This window comes from Juglans microcarpa x Juglans regia, chromosome 6D (assembly GCF_004785595.1).
Source record: "Juglans microcarpa x Juglans regia isolate MS1-56 chromosome 6D, Jm3101_v1.0, whole genome shotgun sequence".
NCBI lineage: Eukaryota > Viridiplantae > Streptophyta > Magnoliopsida > Fagales > Juglandaceae > Juglans > Juglans microcarpa x Juglans regia.
In genome coordinates this window covers 37,839,645-37,857,359 of record NC_054604.1, presented here as the reverse complement: position 1 = coordinate 37,857,359, position 17,715 = coordinate 37,839,645, and the positions used below count along the sequence as shown (strand labels likewise).

The window sequence follows — 17,715 nt, the reverse complement described above, 5'->3', positions numbered from 1 at the left end:
TTATAAAAATTCTCTATATTTCAAACTAAACAAAGTTTTTTAAATAATTATAAAATAAGTCGTATCTATGTTATTTTCCAAAACACATATTCCAATATTTTCCAAACTGTTTATTTTGGTTTCATGATGAGAATTATGTTTATTTCTAATGATTCAATGATTGAATACACTTTTAACTTTGGGTTGAATGCAGCGTTAATTGAGTCCTGGATTTTGCATTTTTTTAAAACGCAAGCCTCTGAATTTCAAGAAGCATTCAATTTGATGTTTTGACTTTTCATTTTGAATGAAAAAGGATCATTTTGTCTGTTTATAATCAATACTTTAGATGAGTAGTATTATTTGAAATCTTTTACGCAATGTCATTTATATAATTAGACTTAAATTTTATAATTTATCGTTTAACTCAAATTATATTATGTAAATGATGTATGATATAAAAATTTTTAAATAAAATTATTTTAATTAGGCCTACAATCTGGTCAATCCGTGATGGGTTTGGGCCTGACCGGCCAACAAGAAACAACAACTCGACCCGAACATCTTCGGGTCAGGTCAAACGGATTTTTTAATATACTAGGTCGGAACAATGTGCAAAGCACGTTTGCCTAGTTCAGTAAAACATTAATATTTATAAAACATTAGTTTATAATATAACATAATCAAACACATATTTACAAAACTAACAAAAATATCAGTTCATAATATGAGTCATTTGATATTTTTACTATGATGCATCATTTTGTGTCATCTTCTACTGCATCAATAGAGACGACATTGAAATTCTTGTGTTGCTGCTGGTTGATTCGATTGGGATCTGCTAAAAGTTGGATCATCCATTCTTTTTGCGAGACTTCTGCTACAAGATTTTCAATATATGGTAGATGCTCCTGTAAAGAAAATTTTTAATAAGCTTCCATGATTAATAAAAATTTAAAGAACAGATATATGGGAAATTAATATAAAACTCAATGTGCTCATAGATAATGTAGTAAACATGTCAAAAATTCTAAGATGAACTTTTTTACTCACAACAATAAATTTAATGGAAAATAAGAAAACATACATCACCAGTGTGATTCATGAGTTCAACTGCCGAACAACCGAATGCTTGTTCTACAACTTCACCAAACATAATAGCAGATAGTTTTCCTGTACCATCGTCGAGTTCAACATATGCTCGAGAACTATAAATTTGATGGAAATGTCATTTTAAGTTAGAATCAATAAAAGCTACACATTAAATCTATTACGTAAATCATCAAATAAAACAAAAAATTTGAAAGATACATACCGTGGTTGAGAAATGCTTTGATGTTTACAATGGTAACAAAGGAATGTATCATTGTAATCATACCCAGTTCATTTATTGCAGCCAATACATGACATGTAAAAAAATATCTGGCGCAAGTCAACCACAATTATTTTCGCCTTTATCCAAAATCTTGCTTTCTACATTACATTAGAAACAATTTTTTAGATGAATTGATTGCATAAATATTTCAATCTGCTACAAAGAATAGGATTTTACCTGCATGGGTTGTAAACTTTTAATGAACTCAGCAACATCACAATTCTTGATAATTTCTCGAATACCAACAGAAGATAGAGATGTTGACGGGTATGTCAACCATTTTGCAATAATACTCTCAAGTAATAAGTCATTAATCACCGCCCTTAAAATTCATAAAAACAAATGCAACATAAAAAATAAAAATATGGAGATTTCAATATTCAAGTGGCATGAAACAAATAATGACTTATATTTGTGATAATTACCACTCTTGCAATGAAGTTGCTTCAGGAAGAACATGATTGATCACAAATTTACTTTTCGGACGCGATGAAAGAGACAATCCTTCATTGGAAATAGAGATCATAATTAATGCAAGCATATACAATATAAAAAAAATATAATTTTGTTAATTATTAAAAATACCATTGTAAGAACCAACTCTTATTCCTGTTCCAAGTATAACTGGCTTTGTCTTTATTATTTCTGAGATTGTTTTGCATTCATCTTGAACAAATTGACCCCACATAGTTAAACATATGGGGTTTAAGCTACAAAATTGGAATAAAAAAAAGAATTAACAAAATATGTAAGAAATAAAGAATGAAACATAATTCTAAAAGAGTAACCTACCCAAAAAAATATTTTTACCTTTGATCAATGACGTAAATTTCCTGAATAGTTGTCGGTCCATGCGCTGAAGTTATCTCTCTACATGGCTTGATGTGGATTGCAACAGCCAAAATATCTGAGAAATAAGATTTAAATTTTTAATATATTGATAATCAAATATTCTAAAATAAAGAGTCAATTACCTATTTCTGCAATTGAATTTTTGTAAGCGTCTAGTTCGTTGAATGGAACGAGTTGGTACTTCGGTGGCTCCAATTGTTCTTCATCTTTCGGAACTTCCTCAATTATCGTTCTAGAATTTAGGATCCATTGATATTCATATTTTTCAATTCTATACTTTGGATCAAGCGGCTTCACATATGCATTACTGATGTAATATGACCGGAAAAGATGTAAAGTATTATCTCGTGAGTCAATATCTTTATCAAATATTGTGGCTTGCACTCGATTTCCCTGTACAGTATAAGCAATTAAAACGAACAAAAAATTATTGTGAATAATTGAGCATAATAATTTTGTTTAATTTTAAATTGTTTTTGGGTTTTAAAAAAAATAATTTCTTTTAAATGTGTTATAGGAAGAGAACTAAATAAACGGAACATCATCTACATTTATATAATATGAAACGATTTAAAAAATGAAACAAAAAAAAAACCCAACAAATCAGTAGTAAAAAAACAAATAAACAAATTTAATAAATAGGATGCAAGAATAAGAAAATCATTTACAAGTTTTTAGTATATCGAAAAAAATAAAAGATGATAGATAGAAATAAATATTATACCTCTGGATCAATCAACGTTAGGTTTTGGTACTTTACTGGCGAGCGTTGCCCTGTTCGTTTGGGTGACTTGTCTGCCACGATCATTTTTATTTTCCAATTTCTTATATTTGGAGTGATATCTTTTATCGATGTATAAACCGTCTTCATCTTTAAAGCTGTTCATATACAAATATATTAAACGTATAAGTATGATAAACCCAATACTAAATTTCGAAAGGAAATTGCAAAGAAAATTAAAGAATACAATAAATATTTCAAGAATATAATATAAAACTCAAATTATGCAATTGAATCATTACCTATATAATATTAACCTGAACATCCCAATCTTAATAATTCTGTATACACAATATTTTTTGTGCAGTTCTTTTCTGATCGTTCAGTCGACACTGGCCGTATTAAAACCTTTACTGTAGATGCAGTCTTAGCCCTTGATAAAGCCACATATAATTGACCATGTGAGAAAACAGGCTGAGGTAAATATATCCCAACAAAATCCAACGTTTGCCCTTGTGACTTATTTATAGTCATTGCAAAGCTTAATCTGATAGGGAACTGGGTTCGTTTGAATGGGAAACCACTATTTTCATCAACAGTTGGTAAGAATGGGATCCTTGGAATAAAGACTCTTTTTCCGCTATGGTGTCCAACTGCGATTTCTGCATCAATGACATTTCGATCAAAAGCTCGACAAATTAGGCGTGTTCCGTTGCATAGTCCTTCTGAAGGATTAATGTTTCTAAGCAGCATGATGGGACAATTTATCTTCAGTAACAATTCATGAGGAGGAAGTCCATTTGGGGTTAGAGTATTCAAAAAATCCTCCATGATTAATTGTTCAGATGCATCTATTGCTTCATCAAAGCTATAATATTGCCTAAGCTCACCAGGAAATCTATGAATTAGCGATGCATTTATTTCATCAACATAACTGTTTTTTGGTGTTAATATGGCCCGATTCATCATAGCTGAAATATTTATTGAATATTCATGAATATCATGAAAAACGGCATCTATTAAATGATCCAAAGAAGTGCAGTCATCTTCATACGAAACAAGCATGCCATCAGGAATCTTTATAGTTTCATCAACTGTGATTGGTGGCATTCCGTTGCCTAATTCTAAGACATATTCTGAAAAAATTGGATCCAATCTTGCTCGCATATTTTGAGTTAAATGAAACTTGATGAATGTAGGCCACAAATAGGAAGAAACCAAACTGGCGTCGATTTGTTCTTGTCTTGTTCCTTTACGAACCACAGGTAAAACCTGACGAAAATCTCCACAAAAAACGATAACTTTTCTACCGAATGTTAACTCTGAATCATTAATGTCTCGTAGCATTTTATCTAATGCTTCGATGTGTTGTTTTCTTGACATAGGGGCCTCATCCCATATAATTAACTTTGTTACACGCAATAGCTTTGCAATGGCACTTTGTTTACTGACACAACACATGCTATGTTCGTCAGTATCCAATGGAATCTTAAAGCGTGAGTGTGCTGTTCGACCTCCAGGAAGGATAGATGCAGCAACACCAGATGAAGCAGTTGCAAGAGCCACTAATTTTCTTGATCTCACTGCTGCGAGAAGTGCCTTGTACAAGAATGTCTTTCCTGTCCCACCAGGGCCATCAACGAAGAATGTAGCAGCTTTATTTGAAAAAACCTTTCCCAAAACTTCATTATAAACATGTCGTTGTTCATTATTAAGGGATTCTAATGCAGCAATATCTTCTTCTGGAATTTCAACAGCCAATTCATCATCAATTTCTCTAGATTCAAATTGGTCTTCATCGAAACAAATATTGTCATCAAGAAGATGGAATGAATTAATGTCTTTTCCCATTGATTCAAGTGTAAAAGAGATTGAGCGCAAAACTTGCATTCTTATATTGAGCATAGAATCTTCAGTTGACCTAAAATCAACCGACATGTCTTGCTCAAAACGTTCCCAAAGCTCTCTCGGATTGGTTGGATTGCAATAAACCAATATAGTTGCGAAAAGCCGCCTCAAACTGGATGGTATTTGATATAGAGCTGCTTCATGTAAACAATCTTCTAAGCCACTATCTCTCTGTAGCAAACCACGCATAGTCGCTGCTTCACGAAATGTTGGAGCCATAACACCATCAACTGTCCTAAGATCTTCAAATGACAAAGGTCCTCTTATATGATTTAGTAATATCCGTAGATAATACCTCTCACTTTCAAATGGATTTGCTGTAATAATTCGACCTATAACAGTTTTATTTTTTCGACAAGTCCACTCTTTGTATTGTTGGTTCCAAACATAGAATTCTGGAAATTCTTTATACAACAACGTCCTGGCATACTCGTCCACTCGGTTTAATGCAAAGAATTCTGTTAACATCGATTTTGCAGACCGATCAGAGTTGAGAACATTGACTAAGTCTTCATTTGCTCGAAAAGTTACTTGGTGTTGATCCTCAAGATGTAAATGTAAGCTATACACTGCTGGATACATTTCATTAACAATGAAGCCATATATTCTCCACATAGCTTTAGGCGGAGCAATCCATCGAGCCGATTGGAATTGTTGGATTTCATCAATTTGTAGATTATTTTGTTCAGAAACCAAATTGAAAGCAACACGATCATGCCCTTTGTAAATGTACTTATATAGATATTTGACTGCTTTTACCGTAGAACAAATCTCGACATTAATGTGACAGTCAAATGTTGCAAGCAAATACGGATTATATGGAACAACCCAACGATTATCCAAATTATGACCTCTCACGTTGACAGTTATTCCATTGTCAGAACGCCTATATATTGGAAAGTAGTCATTTCCAACAGTTGTACGTGATGCAAAATTTTTTGGATAATGGTTTTTGCAATAACCATTTTTTTTCATTCAAACATTTGTTGGATTCAACACCCCACATGGTCCATGTATCATATGCTTGACAACAGCATTATGTAAGTGTAAATTCGTATTTTTATCAGGTATTTCTGCCGACACAATCTCATCAAAAGATTCAGGTGCATAGAGTTTCCAATCCCTCTGTAATATGATTAAAAAGTGAGCATGTGGAAGCCCTCTTTTTTGATGCTCAATAACATAAACATATGCTGAAACTTTTCCAAATATCTGTCGTTTGAATAAACGATCATTTAATTCTTCTAATTTTGCACGAAACACCCGAGCAACCAAATCAGGCCGATTTTGACTCTCCTCATGGAGGCGTAATTCATTTGAAATTTCTTGCCAATTTGGATTGCATGTCATTGTTAAAAAAATGTCTGGCTTACCATAACGCTGAACTAAAGCCATTGCTTCCATATATCTTTTTCGCATGTCTCTTGGACCTCCAATAAACGACGAAGGCAGAATGATTCGTTTTCCAACATTCGAAGCATTAGTTTCCCCGAGTGTTATGGTATCAACAATACCTTGATATAACTCAGATCGAATATGTTGTTGTTTGGTACGAAAATAATCTAATCTTGATGTCTCGATCTTAACATACATATCAACAACAAATTGCTGCAATAGACGACCAGATAGTAATAAAATTGATCTGACATTCTCTCTGATTTGCAATTTGTAGGAATAATATTCACGACATGAAACAATGGGATCCTTCGTTTTTCTGTTTGATGCTACAAAAGTTGAAGAAGAACGAAACATTATAAAATTGGATATCTACAAACTAAGTACAAAATGGGAAGATTAAATTTACACTCTCACCTCGTTGTTCTCTTCTAAGCAACTCTTCTGCTGATATTGATTGGTGAGGATCTATTGATTGGGTTGTTTGATCACGTATTAATATGTTTCCTCTATTGACCTTTCGAATGCCTTGATGCCAACCAGTATCCCCAAAAGGAAATAACAGCGGATACTGAAGTGGATCATAGCAGCCAAAATAGTACTGAACTATATGACTTCCACCAGAATGATTGAAGACACAAATGTCCCGTCCTTCCAACTGATATGCATCTTCATTTTCAACACATATTGCTGCAACTTGTGAAGATGTCGGGGCATTGAATACACGCTGATCTAGGCCAGCATCTGATCTTATATGGATTACTTGATTTTTCAAATTTGGCAAATCACCAAGAGACCGGAAAAACAAAGAGTATGGATTGATGCGAAGAATATCGATGAGTTGAGCTATAATTGATGGATTCATTCTGCCAGAATCAGAAATGCGATTTTCCAATTCATGCTCAGTATCATAGAAATACAGTTGGAGATAAGAAGGACGGCCATTTAAAGGCACTAAATCATTGATATATTGATAGATTTGTCCCTGAGTTCGGAATGTATAAATCCCTCTATTCCGTCTGCAAAGATTTCTATCGAATTTAACTCCAAAAGATGTAAATGCAAACTTGTTATTATAAGTTCGAACATAGGTTTTAAAATGCACGGCTTCATCTGTGTTAGAGGTAGAAAGATCATAAAGCTGATCAGGGACATCATTTGCGACCAAAGAAATTGTCCCATCAGCACAACAAAATCCGTTTGTCTCGTGATAGAATCGTTTTGCTTTACAATGTCTGCAACAAGGGACATATGGCAAAGAATATGCTTCATATGGCACGACTTGTAATAACTGTCGAAGTCCAACAGAGTGGCGATGCCCCCCACCTATTCAGTAATAAAATGAACACAAGAAAATAGGCGTAAACCCATCGAATTCTTTGAATGATTTGACTAAGGACAATATTGGGAGAGTGACAAGAGTTGACAAAAGAATCAGAAGAACGAATAATATAATTATACTTGTTTCTTACCCCTACACGGTGGCGGTATACTTGTTTCAAAGCTTGACTCTTCTCGAATAACATATGGAGCCTATTTGAATAGGATGTTTTCAAATTTCAATGAAAAAGAATATAAGACTGCTTGAATAAGAAAGATAAAAAAAATATTTTCAGGAAAACCTGTTGAATTAAAAGCTGATTAGAGACGGTTGTTTCATCTATATATGTGTTTCCCGATTTGCATATCAGAGAATCCATAGAATCACTCGGACAATCAGAACGATTCGTCACATTGTTTAATGATGAAGTTGCCTCTGAACCAACCATACAGACATTAACACAGGAGGAACACATACTTCATGAGATGAAGTCAATTCATTGATGTCAACATTAGCGTGAAAAATTCGTTGTCTCTTTGACACCTTCTGTAGAACAGCGAAGTCCTGAATGCTGTTTATATGTTGGACATCATTATTTGAAGGTTCATCAATTGACGTAATCATTTGATCATCCCCAAATAAAGTTGAATCTTTTAACTGGATGGAATTGCTTCTAAACGCTTTTTTTTTAGCATATCTTTCTCTTTGTTTTCTACGGACTTCTTCCTTTTTCTCTTCTGGTAAATCTTTATACGGGATTTTCTTTGCTGGTTGTTTTCCATGATCTTCAAAATAGAGTTTTCAAGCTTAACTTTTACAAAATTAATATTACTATTTAAAAATAAATGTTACATAATTCATTAACACAATCTTACCACTTCTCATTATGTTAATGAAGCAAACAATTCTTCGAAAGGTTGGATACTGTTCCACACAACGAAAACTAAATGAATAATTAATAACTACTTAATGCGAAATGCATACCTTCATGTCGCATTTTAAATACTATAAACAATTAATTTGCTATTAGTAAGTACCTACTAAAAAGTACAAGTAGGGTCTAGCAAAAGAAGAAATATATATATTATATAAAAAGACACTTACATGTCTTGTAACGAATAGTAGAGAGTCTTTTATATATTTAGATCTCTTGACAACGACGATAATTCCTGTTTAGATACAAAATACATTGTAAATTTTGATTGTATTGTACACATACACACTATTATAAGCACAAAAAGACTGTTCAAATATATCATTTTCAAACATTTTGGAATGATGCAAAAAATTTTAAACAATTTTTAAAACTTGTTTATAGTATTTTATTCAAAACTTTCTCATTAATCCCAAACCTAATGAGGATATGAGAATTATTTATACACTTCTCCTGTTTTGTCACAATAATATATTAGATAAATTTCAAATTTTTAATAATATTTTATATTATTATTCGCTCTTTAATTTCAATTTATTGTTATTATTATTACGAGCGTCTTCATTATTTTATTTTACTATTGTCAAAATTATTGTGTATTTTATATTAAGGTGTTTTTTTCGGATTGGGCCGTGTGTGTCACAATAATATATTAGATAAACTTCAATTTCTAATAATATTTTATATTATTATTTTCTCTTTAATTTCAATTTTTTATTATTATTATGATTGTATTCATTATTTTATTTTACTATTGTAAAAGTTGTTGTGTATTTTATATTAATGTGTTTTCTTATATATTATTTTTGTATTAATGTTTTTTCTTATATATTATTTTTGTATTAATGTGTTTTCTTATATATTATTTTTATTTTTCAGATTGAAAAAATAAGAAAACATACATTACCTGTGTGATTCATACACTTTCTCATTAATCCAAAACCCAATGAGGACACGAGAATTATTTATACACTTCTCCTGTTTTGTCACAATAATATATTATATAAATTTTAATTTTTTAATAATTTTTTATATTATTATTGGCTCTTTAATTTCAATTTTTTTTTATTATGATTGTATTTATTATTTTATTTTACTATTGCAAAAGTTATTGTGTATTTTGTGTTAAGGTATTTTCTTATATATTATTTTTGTTTTTCGGATTGAGCCTTTTCTATCACAATAATATCAACTTTCTAATAATATTTTATATTATTATTGGTTATTTAATTTAAATTTATTATTATTATTATTATGAGCCTCTTCATTATTTTATTTTACTATTGTCAAAATTATTGTGTATTTTGTTTTAATGTGTTTTCTTCGGATTGGGCCGTGTGTGTCACAATAATATATTAGATAAAATTCAATTTTCTAATAATATTTTATATTATTATTTCTTTAATTTCAATTTATTATTATTATGATTGTATTTATTATTGTAAAAGTTGTTGTGTATTTTGTATTAATGTGTTTTCTTATATATTATTTTTGTTTTCAGATTGAGCTTCCTTTGTCACAATAATATATGATATAAACTTCAATTTTCTAATAATATTTCATTATTTTATTTTACTAATGTAAAATAGTAAAATAACATGAATAACATTTTAAATAACAAGAATAACATTTAAATAGAGTAATGAATAACTATTTAACATTTTAAATAGTTAGGTTGAAAATTATTTCTAACACTTATGTATTTTTCAGATCTAAAGCAAAAAAAAAAAAAAATTTTGAAGTTTATTATTGGCATTGTTTTTTAAGTGGATGGTTATTTTATCTTATTTTAAGTAATTATGTTCTAATCTTTTTCATTTCTATTCTTTTTCTTTGAGTTTGGACTTTTTATAATGATTTTATAGTGATCTATTTCAGTTGGGTTTTATGTGGATGACTTCGGGCCCAGCCCGTATAACAGAAAAAGGGAAGCCCAGCCCTTCGGAAACGGCGCCGTTTTGGCGCTGCTGAAATGAAACCCTAAGGGTTCATGCTTTTGTCTTTCCCATTCTATTGCGCCGCACCGAACGGTCCCCCTTCTCCCATTTCTTCTCCTTTCTTCTTTCTTCTTTCTTCTTCTTCTTCTTGTTGCTGAAACCCTAAAGCTTTTATATTTTTTTCTTCCACTCTCTGATGCGCCGCACGAAACCTCACTTCTCCCATCTCTTCTTCTTCTTCTTCCTTCTTCTTCTTCTTCTTCTTCTTCTTCTTCTTGCTGAACCTTGGGCGGCCATACCCATCCCCCCGAACTCACCCACCCTCGTTTTCGTGTCTATCTGTTTCTCCCACCACCACGTCCTCTCTCTGGTTTTCTTTAACTCTCTCGCATCACTCTCTCGTCTCGCCTCACTCTCCCGTCTCTGCCGCCTCATTGTCACGTCTCTAAGTCACTCTCTCGTCTCTTGTCTCTCTTCCTCAGCCTTTCTCTGTCGTCCCTCAGCCCACTCTTCGTCGCACACAACCTAGCCACAACCTACCAGTGATATCACGCACGGACCGTCGGCCTCACCTCAGCCTCTGTCTTCGATTCCCCATTGTAAGTTTTTTTTGTGTTTTTAAAATTATTTTGAAATCTCAAATCTGCTTGATGATATTATGTTATTGTTTAATTAGGATTTTTGAATCTGAAATTTTGGATTTTTGTGGTTGTGTTTGTGTTATTAGGTTTTGTGTTTAGGCTTGTGCTGTTAAAATTACTTTGAAATCTCAAATTTCAAATATGTGGAGATTTACAAACGGGAAAAAAACCAATAGATCCGAACAACGTCCATTAATTTATCTACAGATTCACAATAGAAAAAACAAAGTAAAGATCAAACAGAAAAAATAAAAAATAAATCTAGAGACAATATCTTCAAAGATATAAACATCTGTTGAGGTTTATTCTTCTTTCTTTCTCTGTTTTTTTGTTTGTTGTATCACTTAAATGAACAATTAATATTCTCTTAACAATATGATCGAGAATGAAAAAACTCTGGCATGAAAGATAAGATTGGTCTATTTCTTATATACCAATAGAATTAGATATATAGTTTCATAAAAGTGATAAATAGATATGTGTTTATCAAATAAATGCTTCTTTGCTAAGAAAGATAGAGAAAGTAGGAGGGGTGGGCACCCATTATCATGTTGTGCTCAGGAAAAGAGAGAAAATAAATAAATTGTTGTGATTCAAAATTTAAACTCAAGAATATGGGAAAAAAAAAGGGGGAAATCTGGTTTAGCACTTCCTCTTGCATAGCCTTTTTGACTTTAGCCCTTTCCTGTTCTTGTTGATATGATTCGGCCATAAATTTTGACAAAGATAGCTAAGGAACCAACTTTGAGGAACAATAGAGAAGAAAAACATGTAAGAACACCTTACAGAACTGGGAAATCAGCTCTCAACTAACAAGATCTGAAAACAAACTACTAAAAATAACTCACAGATAATACTAAGCAATAATCAATTAATCAAAAAAAAAAAAGTAAGTCAGAAAGCACTATACTAAACAACCATCAGAAAATATTACACTAAACAAGCATGCACTCACAGTGGTTAAACAACAGAAGGTTCCAACTTTTTAAATCTCCGGCTAACAAACATCAGGAGAAAATAAATAATATCATATACTTACAAAGATAAGAGCTAGAAATGTCCAGTTGATTCTCACCCAAGAACACCTTACAGAACTGGGAAATCAGCTGAAAACAAATCACCAGTAAAAATTAGAAGTAAACATAAAAAACCAGTAAAAGTAAAAAATAGAAAAGAAGAGAAGAGTTTTTGCTCAATATGAACACCGAATTTGCTTATTCACCTATGACAATTTGCTTGATCCTTAGCAAAGACCAGAATTTGTTTACTTGGAAGTGAAGTTGCATAATGAGCAAAGACCAGAATTTGTTTATTTGGAAGAGAGGCTGCATAGATGTGGTTTGGTTTGGTTATGTTTGACCTCTCAAAACACATTTTGTTTATAAAGTGCAATGTCTCCCAAAACTCGTCAAATATGCATGCATGTGTTTTTTTGTGTTTAGTGAGGAGTATAATTTTTTTTGTACAGTTTTTTTTTTTATCCACTTAGATGTATACTCCCTAAACATCTTCTGTGAGTTTTGTTTTTAAACAGCACAATTGCCTATATCCTGCACTGGTTCAATCTGCAGAGCAGCATTGATTCAACCTGCAGAACAGAAAGAGTAGACAGAAAACATAAAAATGTTCTACTGCACATCTGGCAAAATATAAAGTATAAAAATAATAAACCTTAAGAAAAAGTATACAACTAAAAAGGAACTGACAAAACTGTGAAAACTTAAAAGGATAAAAATAATAAACTCAAAATAACCTAATACGATAAAGATGTGAAAAACTCCAAAACTGACTAAACATGTATTGATTTTCTGTGTTTTTACATTTTTTTTAATGTTTTAGGTCTTTTTTTATTTTTTGTGTTTTTTATTCTTTCTTATTCCTTCTTCAGTGAGTTTTGCACATGCTGTTGTAGATGACTCATCCAATGGCCGCTTTCTTAGCTTACCCCGCCTTATCTCTTTAAACTAATTTGCATTTCATTATATTAATGGTATTTTATAAATACATAAAAAAAAAGGACCATAAAAAGAGGCTAGACAAGATTAAATGCCCAATATCTCCAGAGAGTATTTACGAAGAAGATTAATGACTCAATCCTATGCAGATTTCAATAAAAGTTGCTTAAAATTTCATGCTGGGAGGAAAGGCTACACAAACTCCATGGCATTGTCGGGGATCCCTAGCTTGTTTGAAAATAGATGGAGGGATTATTCTTCAAAGTGCTTAGCAAAAGGATAAGATCATCAAGACACGTCAAAAGTTTTATTAGTCGAAAATTCTTAATTTCAGTTATTCTGTACATTTACGCTGACCAATTTGCGTGAATTTCAGTCCTTATGAACCTCGTTGCTGTCACGGAAAGGTATATAAACTTAAAATAACCTTTTAGTCAATGGATAAAGATGTGAAAAACTGTAAAACTGACAAAAGGATAAGGATAAGAAGAAAAAGTAAACTCACTACCTTACCGGCTTTTAAAAGCTTCTGAATTGAGCAGAAAAAATATATAGCAAAAGCATGAAAGAGGACAAAACTAATAAACTCAAAATAACCGCTGCCAAAGCCTGCACGGTGACTTAACGATGCTTTAACATGCAGGTGACTTAACGATGCTTTAACAGATAACTAACGGAAAACAAGAATTTCCGTTAGGTGGCGTTAAATAGCCACTTATATAATAGAAGAGATATATATATATATATATATATATATATATATATATAGTTTCTTCATCATTAAATCATCATATATATTTACATATGGATATACCAAAAAAGGAAAAGTATGAAAAATGGTTCATATTATTAAGGAGGAGACGTAAAAGAAAAGAAAGGGGAAGGGTGGGTATTGTATTCTGATTCTCCACCTCCAGTTCAAGCTTTCAGTTCCCCAAAAGAAAACGAAGGCACAACTCGAGAAAAGCAAGTGCGCAGAAGCTGAAAAAGCCAGGAAGATTTTCTTTGCTTCCTTCCTTTTTTGATGCCGAGTGGTGTGGTTTTGTGAATTGTTGAATACGTAAGAGAAAATAATTGGATTGGGCTAAGAAAGAGAAAGAGATGGCTCGAAGGTTGCATTGGAGGATTTGGCGAAGAATGCAAAGTAAGAAGTTGGGACAGTGGTGGATCAGGCGAAGGAGCTCCAAGATTCGGACTCGTCTTTCATTGATGACGAAGTGAATGAGGAGGGCGAGTGGCAAGGGTTTGAAGTTTGAACTGAGAATTTATAAACGCGTGTTAGTCGGGTTGAAATTGATTTTTAACAGGTTCGTCCCGAAATGTAATCCAAACTAATTTTAACGGACGGGTCTGGTCGGGTCTTTTGGGTGGGCTGGGTTTTCGAACTTTTTGTGCAAGCCAACCTATCACTCAAGGAAATCCACTTTCCAGTCATAGGAAGCAAGTCCTCCCCTCTCACTCGGGGAGTTGGAGGGGCCACCTTGTCATGGAATGGATTCTCAATTTCTCACGCAAATGAAATCTTTACCTACGCAAGGTGACAAGGTGGCCCTAAAATGGAGCTCATCGCTTGGCACGCACTACAAAAAATATATATATATATATATTTATAATAATTATTTACAATAAAAATAACTATTTATAATAAAAATAAATTTATTTTGATAAAAAACAATTGACAACAAATAAAACGATTTCTCGTAACTTACTCCTTCAAAGGTTTTTTTTTTTTTTTTTTAATCATAATAGGGTAGTGGTTCCACCTGCATTTTATTTTCAATCATTTTTAGTTTTTTCTATTATTTAATGTGGCAGCATTGGACATGCGGAGCTAGCTGGGCACAGAAGAAAAAACCATTTAATTAATTTGATGAATCCAATGGAAAATGGTAAAACTGAATTTTTCTAAAAATATCAGAACTTTAAAAAGGTACAAAACTCTTGAACCAAGAATGTATTTAATTTTTTTTATTATTAAAAGCTTGAATAAATGGATGAGTTTATAGGGTGATTTACTGATTCCCCAGATAAGAAAATATGAATAATTGACGTTATGGATAGATTGTAAAAATAGTGATGTGTTTGTATTAAAAAAAAAAAAAAAAACCAAAAGTGATGTGTTTAGTTTTATATTGCCTATATATTAAATAAAATTAAACTTTATAAGTAAAAATAAAAAAAGGTTGAAAATGAATTAAATCTGTAAAAGTGAAATAACAATTTGTAATGTAATAGCCACTGTTGTGACGGCTCAAACAAAAATCAAACGCACGAAACGAAAGAGAAGAGAGAGAGAGAGAGAAGGATAGGGTCAAATTACGTCAAGTTGAGATGGCATGCAGATGCGGTGCCAGTGCCATCTATTGTCGGGTGGGGGCGAGGGGGCCACGTGAAAAGCATTAGGAAATAAGAATAAAAATCACATGATTGGTCACTGGTCAGCGTGGGTGGGCCACGGTGCCACGACATTGTCAGTGAGATCCACCAAATGCATCATCATCACAACACGATGGGGACCCTTGATTGGAATTTGGTACGGCTATCTTTCCCGCTTCAAAAACAAGCAACTTACCTGAGATTGAGATGACATAAAACAAGTGAGTTGAAATTAAAATTAAAAATTAAATAAAATATTATTATAATATAATTTCTTATTATAATTATTGTTTTAAAATTTAAAAAAATTGAATTTTTTATTTTATTTTATGTAAAAATTTGAAAAAATTATAATAATTAAATGAAATAAAATGATATGAATTAAAAAATTTTGTAAAAACAAACGAGATTTTAGAACCTTGTGTTCTATTTGTAAAGTTTAAAATTTGGCTATTAAAGTTAAATGCTTTTCTTAAAGTCAAAGGTATTGAAGATATTAATTCACATTAGATTATTCATCTTAAAATTAAAATAATAACATAATATTATATATTTTAATAATAATTTTTTAAATAATTTTTTTTATATTTTACAAATACATTCCATATCTTAATTAATAATTTAATTTTTGCATAAGATTATTATTTCTCAACTATTTTTTATATCAATCTAATTATTCAACATAATATAGTCTTGTTTACAAAAAATATTTCTTGAATAATTTGGACATAATATAATTTTGTTTACAAATGATAGTTTTAAAAAGAATTTAATAAAACCTTGATTATCTGTGAATAAAATATGGATTTAATTGGTGAATAGTGGCTCTCTAGTTTTGGAAATTCCTTTAGAGTTACTGTAACTCAAAGTCTAAATTAAAGATTTTTAGTTAGTGCAATGCAAATACTCTTATTTGGTATATACATATATATATATGTATATATATGCATGCATGTATGAAGGCACGTACAGTTGCTTGTTACTCACCAAATATTTTTTAATCAAATTACTATTTTTTCTTCTGTTAAAAAAAATAAAATAATTTATCTGTTAATCACACACTCATATGCTTTTAACTATACATTTTGATTTCATGGGTGGGTCTACACCCACCATCGGGCCTCTTGCTGGGAGCTCTCGCTAGGCATTTCAATTTTTTTTTCATATCATTTTTTAATTTTTTTTTAAATGAAAAAAATTTACAATATTATTAAACAATACTTTCTTAATCACTAAGCAAAAAAAAAGAGTGGGGCTACTATGCCGCCCCACTCTTACCACTGGTCAGTTTTTTTTTCTTTTTTTTTTCATATTTTTTAATACATTTAAATATTTTTAAAAAATAAAAAAATATACTAATACACTTAAAATCACTTCCTTAATAATTAAGTAAAAAAAATTACCAAACGGTCAAATGAAGCGATAAGAGTGGGGCGGCATAATAATGTTTCTAAAAAAAAAAGAGAGAGAGAACGGTAACTTCCAACGAGATTCTAAACTTTTTTTGAGATTAAATAATCAATAAATAAATAAAAAATAATTAATTAATTTCACGTCAGGAAACAATGATACAATGATGATGGCCAAAAGAGGATCAATAACCCTTGTAAAAAAATATTTGTGGAAATCTAGTTTGATGCACTGCTTTCTCCATTCTTGGGTTCACTTTGAATTTAGAGGTGAATTAAGATGATTTTAAATGAGTTAAAGAAAATATTTTTAAAATATTATTTTTAATATTATTAATATTTTAAGATTTGAAAAAATTGAATTGTTTATTATATTTTATGTTATAATTTAAAAAAATTATAATAATAAAATAAATTGAGATAAGGTGATCTGAATTTTAAATCCAGCTTAATATTAAGTCAAAATGTGTGCAGGCCCAAACAAATATCATCTTACGATCCAATGAACTTGGACTCAAATGCGGACACAAATACTTGCGCATGCTGATCAGCTAGCTGGACCTATATATGTATATAAATATAGACCCATATCATTAAAGGGTGACCAAAATGATCATCATACGTACAAGGTCCGAGAAAAGCCCGAACATGTCTTTAGACTAGACCCTGCCCCAAAATATATATATATATATATATATATATATATATATATATATATACGAATAATATTATATATAAATCTTAAATAGATAAATTTCATATAAATTTATTATAAAAAAATAAGTCACACTAATAAAAAATAATTTTTTTACACTTTTTAAAGGTGAGATCTACTTTTTTTACAAAAACTTAGAACACTCTTAATGAATTTTGTATTATATAAAAAATGTAAATTATTTAAAGAATTTTTCT

At 31.1% G+C, this 17,715-nt stretch overlaps 1 long non-coding RNA gene across 1 annotated transcript; it reads right to left on the bottom strand.

Annotated features, from left to right (window-relative positions):
- Window positions 1-1,221: 1,221 nt before the first annotated feature.
- Window positions 1,222-14,206, bottom strand: LOC121235765. Its single transcript, XR_005934595.1, has 3 exons — window positions 13,821-14,206; window positions 8,095-8,097; window positions 1,222-1,233 (listed from the first exon to the last, which is right to left on the bottom strand). It is a non-coding gene; the product is annotated as an uncharacterized LOC121235765 (long non-coding RNA).
- Between the last annotated feature and the right edge of the window lie 3,509 nt (window positions 14,207-17,715).